This window comes from Protopterus annectens, chromosome 6.part0 (assembly GCF_019279795.1).
Source record: "Protopterus annectens isolate FY-2018-M chromosome 6.part0, PAN1.0, whole genome shotgun sequence".
NCBI classification, from domain to species: domain Eukaryota; kingdom Metazoa; phylum Chordata; order Ceratodontiformes; family Protopteridae; genus Protopterus; species Protopterus annectens.
Window position 1 is genome coordinate 108,529,620 of NC_056737.1, and position 14,748 is coordinate 108,544,367.

The window sequence follows — 14,748 nt, forward strand, 5'->3', positions numbered from 1 at the left end:
AGTGAATGTTTTGGGTTAGGGCGCGGGTTATGTAAGGGTGCAGTAGTGAATTTTTTTGGGTTAGGGGCAGGTTAAGTGAGTTAGGGTTAGGGCGCGGGTTAGGTTAGTGTGCGATAGTGACGGACCTTAGGGTTAGGGTTTCGGTTAGGGTTGTGGATAGTTGTGTATGTAAGGTTTAGTGTTTGTTTGTTAGGATTTAGGTGTGCTTGTGTTGTGCGTGTGGTTTTTGGTCAGGGAATGTGTTTTGTTTATTGGTTGTTGTGATGATGTGTTGAGTGTGTGCGGTGTCGTGTTTGTGAACTGTCGATGATGTGGTGTCGGTGATGTCGTTGTCGATGTTGTGTGCTGTCAGTGTTATAACCTAGAACCCATCATATACAATGTGTCAATGAAAAAATAAAGCATTTCCAAGATAAAAATGGGTAAAAAAAAAAAAAAAAAACAAAAAACAACTTGGGAAATTAAAATTATCTGGATTTTTGCCAGTTGCTTCCCTGTAGAACAGATTAGTGTTTTGTGGGCTAGTCAGTGCCAAGCTCTTTTCAGCAGTACTGCTTTGATGTAGTCACATTTGTTTTTAAAACAAACAAAAACAGGAAAGCGAGATAAGTTCATGAGAGAAGGGCTAATGAAGGAATAATGTCCTCCTCAGAACAGGGCTATAACATGGGTATTTAACTGATATTTACCTAGTTAAAAGAATGTAAAGTTCCAAAAATATAGCCTAAAACAGAACCCCTGGGATATACCCTTCTGGAAAACAAAGGGTATAAGCATCAGTCGTGGAAAAGACCGATTCAAGCTGGAAAGCCTGAAAAATGCATTTTCATGACATAAGTGTAGATCCTAGGGCTGTTTCATGACATAAGTGTAGATCCTAAAACTAATTTAAGTTATCAAAATTTGCATCCTTATTTGGTTTTAGTATATTATACAATAATGGACTCAATTTCAAACACATGTAAATAATTTCTTCTGTCACATTTACTCAATAAGCCATGCCATCCATAAGACTGTCCCGTTTTTGATCATATGTGTATACTAGGTTATAACACTAGTGCCCTTATAAACCTAGCCGTGCAACCCAAATTTGACCCACAAAATTTATATTTGGGGGGGGGGGGGTTATTGACTGCCTCTGACCAACAAAGACAAAGCATCATAGCAGGGGTGAATTTCCCCATTACCTGCCATTTTGCCCAAGTTACACTTGAATACAGTTAAGGCAGAACACGACTTCACATGGATGAGAAGTGTGTTTTATAACTATATATATATATATATATATATATATATATATATATATATATATATATATATATATATATACATACACATATATATATATATATATATATATATATATATATATATATATATATATATATATATATATATATATATATATATATATATATATATACACACACACACACATATATATATATATATATATATATACATACATACATACACACACACACACACACACACACACACACACACACACACACATATATATATTTCAAACAGTAAATGTTCAGTATTTTAATCCACTCATTCTGATGCCATTTATTTTGCAGATGTGCAAAATGCTCACTGAAAACAGGTCCAGGGATGCCTTGAAAACGGGTCCAGGGATGCCTTGTACACCAGGCACAGATCACCTCTCAGAAGTCTGTATGATACAGAGTAAATGGTCAGGGCTTTGAGGCAATGAGGAGGACATGGTTTACTCCCAGTGTTCTTTTTGTAATGAAACCTTTGTGAGCATTCCAGTTGCTGCATGTGTCTAGACAAACACATACCAAAGGGTGCATTACACTTCATGATGGATCTGCCAAGAGATGAGTACAGTGGTATGATGATCTCTATGGACCTAGATACTATGCCTATCTTATAAATTTTACTACCCTAGATACATGCTTGTTGAAAGCCAAGATGTAGTTACCTGGGGTGGCAGACATACCAGAAGATTACATTTCTTGGCATGGAGTTTTAAGCCATGGTTTCCACACAAAGCAATGTCTGAGTTGGACTTTTTTTGAGGAGTGCTCCATTCTTGGGAATAATTCAATAACTGCTCCCAATTTGCAATCATTTACAAACTTGGTCAGAGGTCTTGACACTGGCATCTACTTCTGAGATCAAAGCCAAAGAGAAGCAGGCCCAGCACAGAGCCCTGAAGAACTCCACTGGTGACTGGCCTCACCAATCCTATCCTCTTGGGTCCTATGCCCAAGTGGGGTATTGAAGCAAATGCTTTAGCCAGATCTAGGTAGGCAGTACGCAGATTCCCCCTCATCCATAGCCTTTATGACCCTTTTCAAAGAAATCCACCAGATTTAGTGAGCATCACCTTCCTCTGACAAAGCCAAATTGGGATGGATCCATTGTCTGGAAGTCTATGTCCTCTGTTGATATTTTCCATAATTCTTTCCATGGCTTCACAAATATGACTAATGGGTCTAATGTCCAGGATCTGTTGAAGGTCCTCCCTTAAGGATGATGACTATTGCATTCCTCCAGTCTTGTGACAAAACCTGTTTTAACACTATAGTTAAATACTGACTCCAGGGATCTTCAACAAGTCACATTTTAGGCTGTTGAAAAGGCATCCAGGGATATCAGGGCCCATTGGGGCAGTGTTCTTGGCTTTAGTAAGCACAGCCAGGACATTCTTCCTAGTTACAGGTTAGTAAGGTCATTTTGGAGGGTATTTCGTCTGCGACAGTTGGGATGAAATTAGAAGTGAATTTGGCAGCTCAAATGGTTTGCTATATTGCCAGGCTTGGTGAATGCAACACCATTAGCCATCAATTCAGCACATTGCTGTGCTGTTATCTTTCACTCGAGAAGCCAACTTAACTTCAAAGTTGGCTTTGTTTCACCTAATTAACCCCCTTAATTATCCATTTAGTTTGAAGAGTTTATGAGAATTACTCTTCCCGATTTTTCCAGTTTTAGACAGCAATTCAGCATATGCTGCCATGTTCTCAGGGCTTTGACTTGGGGATTTCAAGTTTGACAAAACCATCACTTAATGAAAGGCAGCTTGCCTTGGAATAGCTCCTGTTACCTATTTTACTTGGGTGAAAGAGTTCATTTTGATTTGAGACAGCATTATAGTCAAACCTTACTAGGGATGAGGAGGGATGCAGTGTTCTCCCATATTTGAGGGAAAAAGTTCCAGTATGTCGGAACCTCTAGTGGGTGTTTTCACTATATGGTCAAGGGTGTTTGTGCATATAGATGTGAGGCAGTGTAAGGATTCCCAGTCTATAGAGTGGTAATTAAATTCTCCCAAGAGGGAGGGTGTTAAGCTGGATGGTGTCACCAGTAAGTCCAAACAAGCACTGTAAGCTTCCAGGGACATGAAGAGGACGTATAGCTGGCTTGGAAATAGTTTGTGATTTTGTGTATGCTGATATGCACATGAAGGAACTCCAACACATCCTGTTTGAGAGAGACAGAGACATGCCTCCACCTTTAGCCCTTGTCTGTGCTGGTACTGGTCTAAAAAGTGTGTAAGGCACTGAAACCTTGCACTTCTAGGATACTTTTTTCTACTTAAAAAGTATGTCTTGGTGTACAGGGAGATTACTTCATTTGTGTGTGCAAGAAGTTGTTCTTTAAGGCTCCTGGCAAGCAGCAGTTACACTTGGAGGGTCAGTTCAGTTGACTTTGCTAGGTCTGTACATTTGTCATTATAATCTATAAAAGCAGTATGGAGGTGGATACATTTTAACCAGTATTCGACAGCCTAGAGGAACAGGTGCAGACCATCCTTGGCAAACTGTAAATCTGAATACCTAGTTCATGTTACTGTGTTCTTACTCATTTCCCCTACGTACAGTATGATTCATTGTCTCTATAGGTAACTTTTCTTCTATAGTCTCTTATAGGAACAGACCTAGCCCAGCAGGGTTACCTTAGCAAGAAAAGTGAATATTTTCCATATAAAAACCCATATAAATTACAAAGTTTTTAACCCAAGACCACATTCAAGGACAGTGGCTGAACAGTAGTTTGCATCTTTATTGCGATTAGTGCAGTTTACTCCTTATCCAACTACAAGCTCACTCTGTACCAGCTGTTGACCAGTGTGCCGAATATAATATCAAACAAACACTATGCATTCAGTCCTGCATTTATGCAAAAAAAAAAAAAAAAAAATTGTAGAAAATGCATCAACTTGTTACTGTTATACATAACTTAGATGATATAACTCTGACAAGGTCAAAAAGCACTCCTCTCATTTTAAATCATGGTTTAAACAAGCAATACCAGCGTAAATACCTTTTTTCCTTTTTTTTTTTTTTAAATAAGAATGCAAAGTGACCTAGACACAGATCTTTGCATATGAAGGCAAGACAGCATTTTAGTAATTCTTATGCACATCATTACTGTGCAACCAGTTTTAGTTTTTTGCTTTGTTCTTCCTTACGGAAAGTACTCTGGAAAACTACATTTCCTCGGTACTTATCATACACACTTTCTGAAATAGTACCTTGTGGTTATAACCATCTCTTTACAGTATATATTGGAATACATGCATATGGTGGATTAGGCAAGTGATGAAATGCATTTCCATCTGTCACATATTTTGTCATATCTGGTCATACTTCAAGGAGATAGAGTGCAGACACAAACAAGTGTGTGGCATCTTTGTGCTGATGTGATCGGAGATGGAAGCAAAGCAAATTGTTAGAAATGCCAGAAATATATTGATGTGGGATTCTGAATCTTTAGTGACCCAGTATATGTAGAGGAGAGTGGTGTAGTTGTAGTTATGTGATCAGCAGTGCACTGCGTTCGACTGCTTGTGTGTGAGAGAGAGATTGTAGTACAATCAGAATATCTATATTATACGTATATCTGTCTAAAAACACAGATATTAAACAATCTTCAGTAAAAATAACTTTCTGGGGGTGGCTAGTGCAATGTATTTTGGGGATTTTTTTTGTCAAATCTTGGTTAAATAATAATGCTAATGTGGTAGATTTGCTCAAGCATTGTAATTTGTCAATTGTGATAAACTGCTCAGCCTGGAACTAGACTGTGAAGCATAAAGGTGGTAGCAGCAGACCAAGAAACTGCTCAGATAATTAAAACGAGGTACCAGAATTAGTGCTGCTAATATTAATGGCCCTCTATGGGATTGTTGACTTTGGTGTGCTACACTGCTCACAGTACAGTAACTTCAAGTCATTCACCAAGTCTGCGGTTTGAAAAACTTCACTTGTAAGAGAAGCACATAATGTAATAAATATGCCTGTTGCAAGGAAGAAAGTTAGGCTGCATCACTAGCAACACAAACGGTGGGATAAAGATGGGAATGTGGGGAAGGGGTAGAATTGAGACTAGGGGGAATTACTGCATTGTGGCAGTGCTGCCTCTGTAAGGTGGGCCCACAGTGTTTAATATCAGTCCCAACATCAGTTAGTGGTGTTATACATTTTTAAATCTACTTCAAGAAGCCAACACAAGCTCTGCCCCCCCCACACACACACACACACACCTCTCAGCAGTCTAGATATTTGCAAAACGTCTCCATTTTTGAGTATTTCTGGTTGGTTTGTCATAAAATTTGCAGTTTTCCAGCAAATCCTTGAGGACTGAAGTCACTAATAACAAACATTTGAGTTTTAGACTTCATATTGTTAGGAAAATGCATGCCAACAAAACCTGTTATTCTAGCAACTTTCTAAGTTAAGATAAATATTTAAAATCTGCCATATTTTCGAGCCTTTGTTCTCCCACTATTTTTGCCTTTTTCCAGATTTCTTGCACAAAAAGGCTGAGAGTTATGATCACAAGCTCCATCCCCACATGTATGAATATTTTTTTTCACGGTCTCATTTAACAGTTAACATGCAATGTCTCTTAACTACTCAGTAAGCATTGTCGCAATATGCTTTTCAGTCACAAAATGTTATTGTGTTCCATATAGTTCACTAGGCACATGATTTATGAGACCACTGAGGAGCCTGGCCCAATTTTCCAATTGCCCCAGAGCACTGCCTGGTCAGAGTTGATCAAAATCACAACACACAAATGCAAGCTGGCAGACAAACAAAGCATTTAAATATTCCAGCAACCTATGTGACAGGATTTTTTTTTAAGTGGAATTATTTCTTCAGCTTCAAAAGGTTATACATTCATTTTGAAAAAGGAGTTAAAGGCAACTTTAATAGCAATTTTTTAAATGCAAAAACTGTAAATGCTCCCCCTCCAAGTGTTCTACATCCCCAGTTTTTTAATTTATAAATTCCTAACAGGTTAGAAATACAGCAGTTTACTCTCGTCCTTTTGAGGGGAACAAATTGAGACAGCTACACTTTGCTGTTGCACACAGTAATAGTTGGTCAAATGGAAGGAAATCTAACACAAGTCAACTAAATGGCAAATGTAATCACAAAATTGTTTTACCTATTAAAAACAAACAGTCTCATTACAGACCAACATATCCACTTCAGTCAGACCTGTTTAATTACCTGAAACAGCTCCATATACCGAGAGATAAAATTAGTTTTCTGAAATTAACAAACACAGTAGTGTCATGCACCGGTGACCATCCAACTTAAGCTGCTACTAAAAATAGTAGTCTGCATTCCATAGCCAAGCTGTCCAGATTCAGAAAAATCTGGAACACACAACAGCAAAGCCTGCCATATTAAAGGACCAAGCCAACTCTGGGTCATTTTATAGTGTGCCATTGCTTAAGAATTCTTACATTTAAGATACCGTGCATATTTTTTCTAATAAAATCTATTGTTTCTACTTGTTACAAACAAGTAAATATAAGCTTTTCTTTGGTGCTGACAATACTATTTTTCGAAGAGATTATGAACTGCACTGCAAAAGTGGCCATTAGCAGACCAGTAAAAAAAAGGACAAGGCTGCGTAGAAAAAGAAACTGTCACCTTTAATACCATATTCCAGTAGCAAGGAAGAAAAACATTTAATTTTAAAAACAACCAACGGTTGTGGAAAACTGTCATATCTCAAGTCTATTCTTCACTAGATACACAACGTGTATTTTTTTAACAAATGAAAAAAAAAAAAAAAAAAGAAGTGTTCAGGATGTCAAAGTAAGGCTGAAAAACAGATGTATAATTATGCAAGTTATATTTTCATATTAGTAATAGCCTTGTATTTATACATACCTCACAATTATATTCTATTATAAAACTATAGTGCACCGACAAACAATTGAAGGCAAAGTGCAGGAGTTAAGGGACGTTCAAATGTCTAATTTCAGAAAGTTAATGAATGTGGCAAATATCTGGTGGAAACGATCAAATATGAACAGATACATTCTGGCCTTCTCATGTTGGGGGATGAGTTTTTGCAAGGCTCTGAGATAGTGCAGGCTGGTATGGAATGTTACAAGGCTGGTGTGGAATGTTAGAAGGCTGAAGGACAATAAATTTATAACAAAAGTGCTTCATGTTTAAAATGCGTATTGATGCTCCAAGGGAGAAGCAAGCATTGAGAACATTTTAAAAATACATCGATTTGCTAAAAAATAATGCAAAACTGAATTCTGCATGCGTGCATGCAACTGATAAGAAAAGGTGCATGTATGCAAATGTTTTCTTGTCATTCTTTAAGACAGACTCTGAAGGTTTAGCAGGCAGTCTCCCAGCAATGTTTATTGAATAAAGAAGTACTTTGAAGTGCCACTGACAGTCAAAAAGGCAGAATTCTTTATTAACAAGGTTATTTGTTCTTTAACATGACTGTCTGCCAGGAATGAGTGTACACACAAGGTAATACACTATGCAGAAGCTAAAAATGCAGGCTGAAGTTGGATTCCTGTACTTCCTTTAGACTTAGCAACTTAGACAATTCAGGAAGACAGGGAGTTAAATAACACCGAAAACTAGTCATGTGTACTTGGTTTCTAACAAGCTCTTTGGAAGTCCGTGACTGACACTTTGGATACATCTTAAATGTATTTCAGAAGCATTCTTAGAATAAAATGTTGAAAGGGAGCTAAAATAGAACACAGGGTGATGAAAACACAGGTATATGCTGTAAAGAGCAGGCACTTGGACAGTGTACATCTTACTGCAACTCACAATTAGAATCCTTTAAAACTAAACAACGTAATTAAGAGAGCAGTTCACAAAGTAAGTGATCCACATAACTGGGTTACTTTTAAAGGCGGATACTCAGACTCAGATCTTTGCTAATAAGTTAGCAGACGTTTGCCAGCACTGGTGAAAGAGGGAAAAAAAGCAGCCTGGCGATGCAAGTTTGATTAGTAGCTCGGGTATTTGACAGTACTGGCAAGGGAAGTTGGGAGGGCCCATCTTAGAGAGGGCAGGGTTAAGCAAGATAAGTACAATTAAAATCCCTCTGAAGAGCAACACTGCAATAGGCATCCTGAGGGTGGGCTTACAGTACCAAGCCACTAACTGCTGTATCCCTCACTAGAGTACAATCACAGGGCAGGAGAATTTTGAATCCTCACAGAAGTGTAGGCAGCCCTCCCCCCACCCATGACAGCGGTTAATGACAGGCAATCCCACTGTCAGGATGTCAGAGAGTAGATAATCTCAGATATCTGCCTGAAAGATGGTCCCTCCAAACAGCTCTGGTCAAGACTGACCAATATACAGAGATATTTACAATTAAAGTGCTACTGTCAGTTGTGAAACAAGTTTATCTATACTGGGATGGCGGTCTAGGTCACAAGAAACAGGAAGGGGCTACTGCCAGTGTGAAAACCTAGTTGGTAAGGGTGCCTAAAATGATGGGGTCTAGTAATGTTAGACTTTTCAGAGAAAATGTAAAAGTAGAGCAAGATACACAAGCCATATACACATTGCATGTTAGTGCAAATATGTCAGGGGAAGCCTTGACTTGTGGATACCCAAGTTGATCAAGATGTATAAATTTTGATAGAGGAAGAGGTCTTGGGGCTACTTGGGAGAGAAGTAAACTTTAGAAAACTGATATGGAATGGGAGCATTCAAAAGGAGGATTGGAGAAGTACATGAAGGGGCACTCAAAACTGAAAAACAGGTGAAACGAATGAAGACTAAAAAGGATGCTCAACTAAAAGGGTCATGTATGGACAGTGACACGGATTCCAGCTTTAAGAAAAAGTTACAGGTGTGAAGTACAATGTAAAAAGCTTAAAGTAAACAAAATGAACTTCAACATGAATAAGACAGGAAGCCATAGCAGGTGGATAACATGTTAGCATGTCAAGTATCAGGATTTAGGTTACTTACAAGATGACTTCATATAATAACAGCAGACATGTGGTACTGCACACAATAACTAAATGAAACCTTGTAGATTACAGAATGGGGTTTGCATAACATTAAAACACCTCACACAAGCAACACTTTTCATACACCAGAAGTAACCCAGTCAGAAAAAAATAATTAAAATACACCCTACAAAATACTTATTGATGTTGCCAAGCTACAAAAGGCCTTTTTTAATCCTTTAAGGCTCACTGTAATTGTTAGAGGATCAAACAAACAATGGGAAAAAATTATGTATAGGGAAAATACTGAAAGTCAGTACAGTAAAAAGTTTACATTATGGACTTCTAGCACTGATATTTTGATTCTCTATCATCAAATTATTTTACGCTACGGTGAAAACATTCACATACTCTGCTATTCCTCAAACAGTTTAGACAGGAAAGATTTTTTTGACAAGTGAAAGTGTTTATATAGACACTGGGTAAGATTAGCATGCATTCCATTTTAATGGGACAGATTTTCATTTTTGGTGAGAAAAAAAATGGTGTGGCCACTGAATCGCCTTAATTTATTAACACCGTTTTGATGGAATGGGAAAGCCTCTAGTGAAAGTGAGGGGCTTTTGTACTATCAAATTTTGTGTACTTTGATATTTTTGTTTAGGGCGTGGGGGTGGTGAAACAAGGTTTCCATACAGCATTATATTACGGACAAGACACTGAAGTTGAAGTGTTATGTTCTCAGATGGAGACTATTAACGGTGCATTGAACTTTAACATTTTAGTCCATTACTGCAAAAGCCTGGCATCAGTGCTCAAAAGGAAGGGGTTTTATGCATGTATTTTTAGAAAACCTAAAATTAGAAATTTTTAAATTTCCATGCAGTTACCATCTTAAATGTGCAAATGAAAATTTCATTAAGAAACAAATTAGTTAAGGTTTCTAGACATACTACAAATTACACTGTTTTAGGGAGATGGCTCTCCTGAAAACTTTATTTAAATGACAAGAATATGGAGCAAAATTCAATGCAGATTTAGATAGATAAGAAATAGAAATAAGAGCTGTAGTCCAATTTGTGGGAAAAGAGCTGAAAATGAGGCTGTCACTACTGAAATAGGCAATGAGGTGTCAACAAACATGATAGTCAAGGCTGTATATGTTTATTAAACAAACACCGTGCAGATGCTGGAAACATTAATCTTTGAGAACTGGAAAACTTTGCGGGATAATCTATGGTATAGTGAAGAGAGACAGATCTCCCCTCAAAAATCCTTAACACAGTTAAGGAAGAGATGGAGCTTCCAGTCTCTCCTGGTATCTCAAGGACTTTTAAGACCGTGATTTTTTATGGGGTCTTATTGATTTATTTGGTTTAGTGAGATTATCTCAAGAGGGTGCTGAACTAAATTAGCCTGATCAATGCAGAGTATAATGGAGTGATTGCCTCCTTAGACCTTGAGATTTTCTTGGCAATTTGTTTTTCCACAAAACCCTTTTATTTAGCCCCACTGTCACACAATGGTAAAAACAGAGGGTGCCATCGACCCAAATACCTAGGTCTCCCAACTACCTCAATTACAGCTGTACTACAATACAGATAGCAATACTAAAAAAAAAATAAAAATAGACAAAATTCAGCAATTCTGGACAAGATATTTGATAGCACACTATGGATTTTAATGAAGAATGCTACCCTTTATAGGCTTTACAACTAGTCAGTAGCTTGCATAGTCAGTTTGGTGGCAACCATGACCAAAAATAAATAAGGAAGCTCTCACAAATATCTGAAGCAAAGAATGTGCACCCCCCCCCCCATAAAGCGGCTCTCTCCTTCTAGCTCCCCAATGGAAGAAGTCAGTCAATAAAACAACAGACCACTAACCACGGCATTAAAAGACACGGATATGCATTTTTTGTATACCCACAAAACTCAAGCATTGGAAGGGCTCCTCTACATTTCACCTTGCCCTCCTCCAATTCCATGTAAATTCAGTTTTCTTGAAGGCCGAATCTTAAATACAAGATCGGAAATATTGGCTGCTAATCCACTACATTATGTGCTTTTACACAAACGTTTTAATACCCAAAACATATAGTGGTTTATTTCCAATAGTTTTTACAGCATGCTCCTACAGCTACTGCCCACAAAATACAAGTTTCTATTACAGGTAAGAGCAAGTGCACACTTATGAACAGCTTTAGCATTAAAGTGCTTACAAAAGTAATCACAATTAATTGACAAGGGGACTACCTTGTTAATCGGAATTTTTTTTTAGGTGACGACAGGTCAAAGGGCTCAAGCTTATTCATTATATAAGTCCCTTTACTGACACCAGTTATAGATTCATAAATGTACTTATAGAAAACCCTAACTGCTCACAGCATCAATAATTTTCTTCACTGAACAAATAAAATGTCTTCTAAATGATCTCAAAAATGTGTGCAGTGAAATTCTCAACCACCATCTGGGCTTCACTGCATTAAAAATCCAGTTATGCTGGCATTTGTCCAGTTATATACTGAAGGGAGTCATGTACTATACAGAATTCCAACTGCAGAAGAATAAAATAAACTTTTTCTGAACACCACTTTTAGTACTGGTTTCTCTGTATTTCAATACTAGTAGCAAACCAATAAGCAACTACAAAAAGGCAGTGCATTTGTCAAATAAACTTTCTTTAATCTATGACATATACTATCTAGTGTACACATCCTTATCCGTGTTGGGGGAGTAATGAACAGAAAGTGTACTGCATCAGTTAAAATGATGTTCTTTCGACTTCTCTCGGTTAGGGGTCACCACAGCGGAACTCCGGTCCACTAATGGATTGGCAGTAGATTTTTATGGAGCAGAGGTGCCAGCTCGATGCCCAGCCTTCAATGAAAGCACGCCCATTCTACGCATGTCTTTCGAATGCCACTCGACTGCGGGGAGAACATGCAGACTCCACACAGAAGGCGCTCCAGCTGAGAATCGAATGGGAGAACTTCTTGCTGTGAGGCGACAATGCTACCGCTACACTAGCACGGTTTACTACTGCATCAGTACTGTTTTATACTTACTATCATTTTAACTGCATCAGTTAAAATGATAGCATAAAACAGTACAAATACACACACACAGTAAATCTTTGCTGATGTTACAGATACTTGGAACACTGAAGATCAGTAACAAAAATATCCATACCTCTACCAAATCACCTACACACAAAAACATATAATATGGGGAACTGTAAATATGTAACCACCACCGCCTAGCCACAAGTTACCAAGCGCATTTTAGAATTCTGAACCAAAACAGAACATTTCAGAATAGTGTTTATGGGGAAAGCTCATATTTTACCATGTTTGTTTTTACATTAATGTTTCCAAGCACAATTGTTATCCCTCTCTAAAATATAGCCTCATGAATAAATATAGTGAAGGACAAACATGTTCTGGACATTAAAGATGGGAAAGATCTCCACAGCCCCAGTGTGGCTCCATACCATACTACCAATACTAACAGATGCAACTTGAACCTAAAATTGAATGCTAGGGTGCACAACCTGAAGCAATTCTGTGCAATTCAATGACAGTTCAGATGATATGCTGCTCAATGCAAACACTAACTTATGGATTTTACTTATACAAGTACAGAAGTCAAAAATGCAGTGCTTCAGTTTGCAAAACTGACAGAAATCTAAAACTGCTTTTCACAACAGCACATAAACCTATTGTGAAAGGCTTGTTTCTGGTGTCCCAGGATTCCCCGCTACTACACTAAATTGCTTTTAAAATGTCAAAACATCAAAAGGCTCAGACACTCTTCTATACATATTGTTTAGCATAAATACAAACTGTTCTTATTCCTTGGTAGATACCCAGACACTTTTACTTACTCCCAAGAGATTCAGTATATTGCCACTAAGCTGTGTATGTTATCTTATACCTACTATAAAAAACAATGAAATATTCAACAATTCAAATAGTTGTCCACACTCATGACAAATCATTTCTCCAATCACACTTACAAAGCAGGGTTGTTGTGAAGCTTTAAATGCTCATATTAGAAATACATGTATTAACCAGTGCAAGAGACATTTCCACCCTGGCACCTGGAAAGTACACTTCCAAGACAAACAAATGCAACAGCCGCAACTGTTTAAGACATAATTCCTTAAATTGTAAGGTAGGCAGGAGGTTAAGGCGTTTTGCACCGGTAAAGGAGTCCAAACCATGTACGGTTCAATTGTTGTTCCATCCATAACGCCAAAGTAAACTCTTGTTCTGACAATATAACATTTTTACAGATGCTATCTGTCTACGTGTCACACACATCGGAGGAGTGCTTTAACGTTTTTGCATACTCTTCGCGGTCTAAAAAGGAGGGCACTGTGATATGACAGATCTTGTCTTAATGAGGAGTGATTGACAAAGGATGGGAAAAGCACTGAACTAGCACCTTGCAAACATCTCATGCATACACTTAAGCAGACAACAACACTTAAACAGAGCTCAAGCGCACAGACAGTAATGAACTTTAAAGAACTTCAGAATATAGCTACACCAATATACTGTCAAAGCTGAAGCCCCAGTGATAACATCTTCATGGCATCTTCACCCGGTTTTACATTACACAGTGCCAACCTTTAGATCCTAAATGCATAGCTACGTATGGCACATGCACTGGATGAATGGGAACGGTTTCTGGGAGGGGGAAAAAAGGAACATTTCGCCTACTGTTCGTTAACACTTACCCTACGTGCTCATTTCAGTGAAGCATTTATCTCTGTAGTCAAGAAATTAAATGCATCTATGTTAAGTAAGCCATCTCCTTCCTACAAGCAATGCGGACTTTGCAAGTTTATGCTCTCCATGTGCAGCTCAGACTACCAACCAATGGAGCAGCCAATGCGCGCTGCCTCCCCTTTATTTAACTGCACCACGCAAGGGATACCTCTTGCAAAACGTTACCATTCATTAACAATAAGTGGCAAACACACTACGCACTAAAGTTCTTGTTTTCATTTTAAACGTGAGTTTATCACCTTACAACAGTACAGCCACTGGTCTGGTCTTAGTATAACAACAGACACGCACCCCGTCCCTAAAACAGAAAATCTGAACCTACCGATTAATTAGACGTTTAAGCGTTTATAGTCACAATTAAACTTTACACAATGACTTTGCCTCAGATAACAGCCATCAGTTGTATGGCGGGCTGACTCAATCCTGTTACCCGGTTAGACTTGATGGGATCATCTCGTAAGGGAGCTCATAATCCACGCCTGCCCGTGCATAATACTTAAGCTACTGTTACTGCAGCGCTTCAGTAGCTGAACACTGGCTTTTGCTGGCTAAAAGCAGCGCGCGTCACGTAGGCGGAGCCAACGCGCAGACCACACGTGCGGGGAAAAAAGGTCTTAAGGAAGAACGGAACCCTTGTACTTTGGGGTCAAGTGGTGAGGTTTGGCAAATGAAGCTTTGGGTATGGTTTAATAAGTTCAGGAAGTAAGACTTAGATACGCTCGAA

The 14,748-nt window shown here is 38.3% G+C and overlaps 1 long non-coding RNA gene across 1 annotated transcript in view; it reads right to left on the reverse strand.

Annotated features, from left to right (window-relative positions):
• The window catches only part of LOC122804184, a 390,427-nt gene extending 375,906 nt beyond the window's left edge, over nt 1-14,521 (reverse strand). Inside the window, exon 1 of the long non-coding RNA XR_006365197.1 lies at nt 14,347-14,521. This is a non-coding gene — a long non-coding RNA (uncharacterized LOC122804184). The remainder of the gene's footprint in view (nt 1-14,346) is intronic.
• Nucleotides 14,522-14,748: the final 227 nt, after the last annotated feature.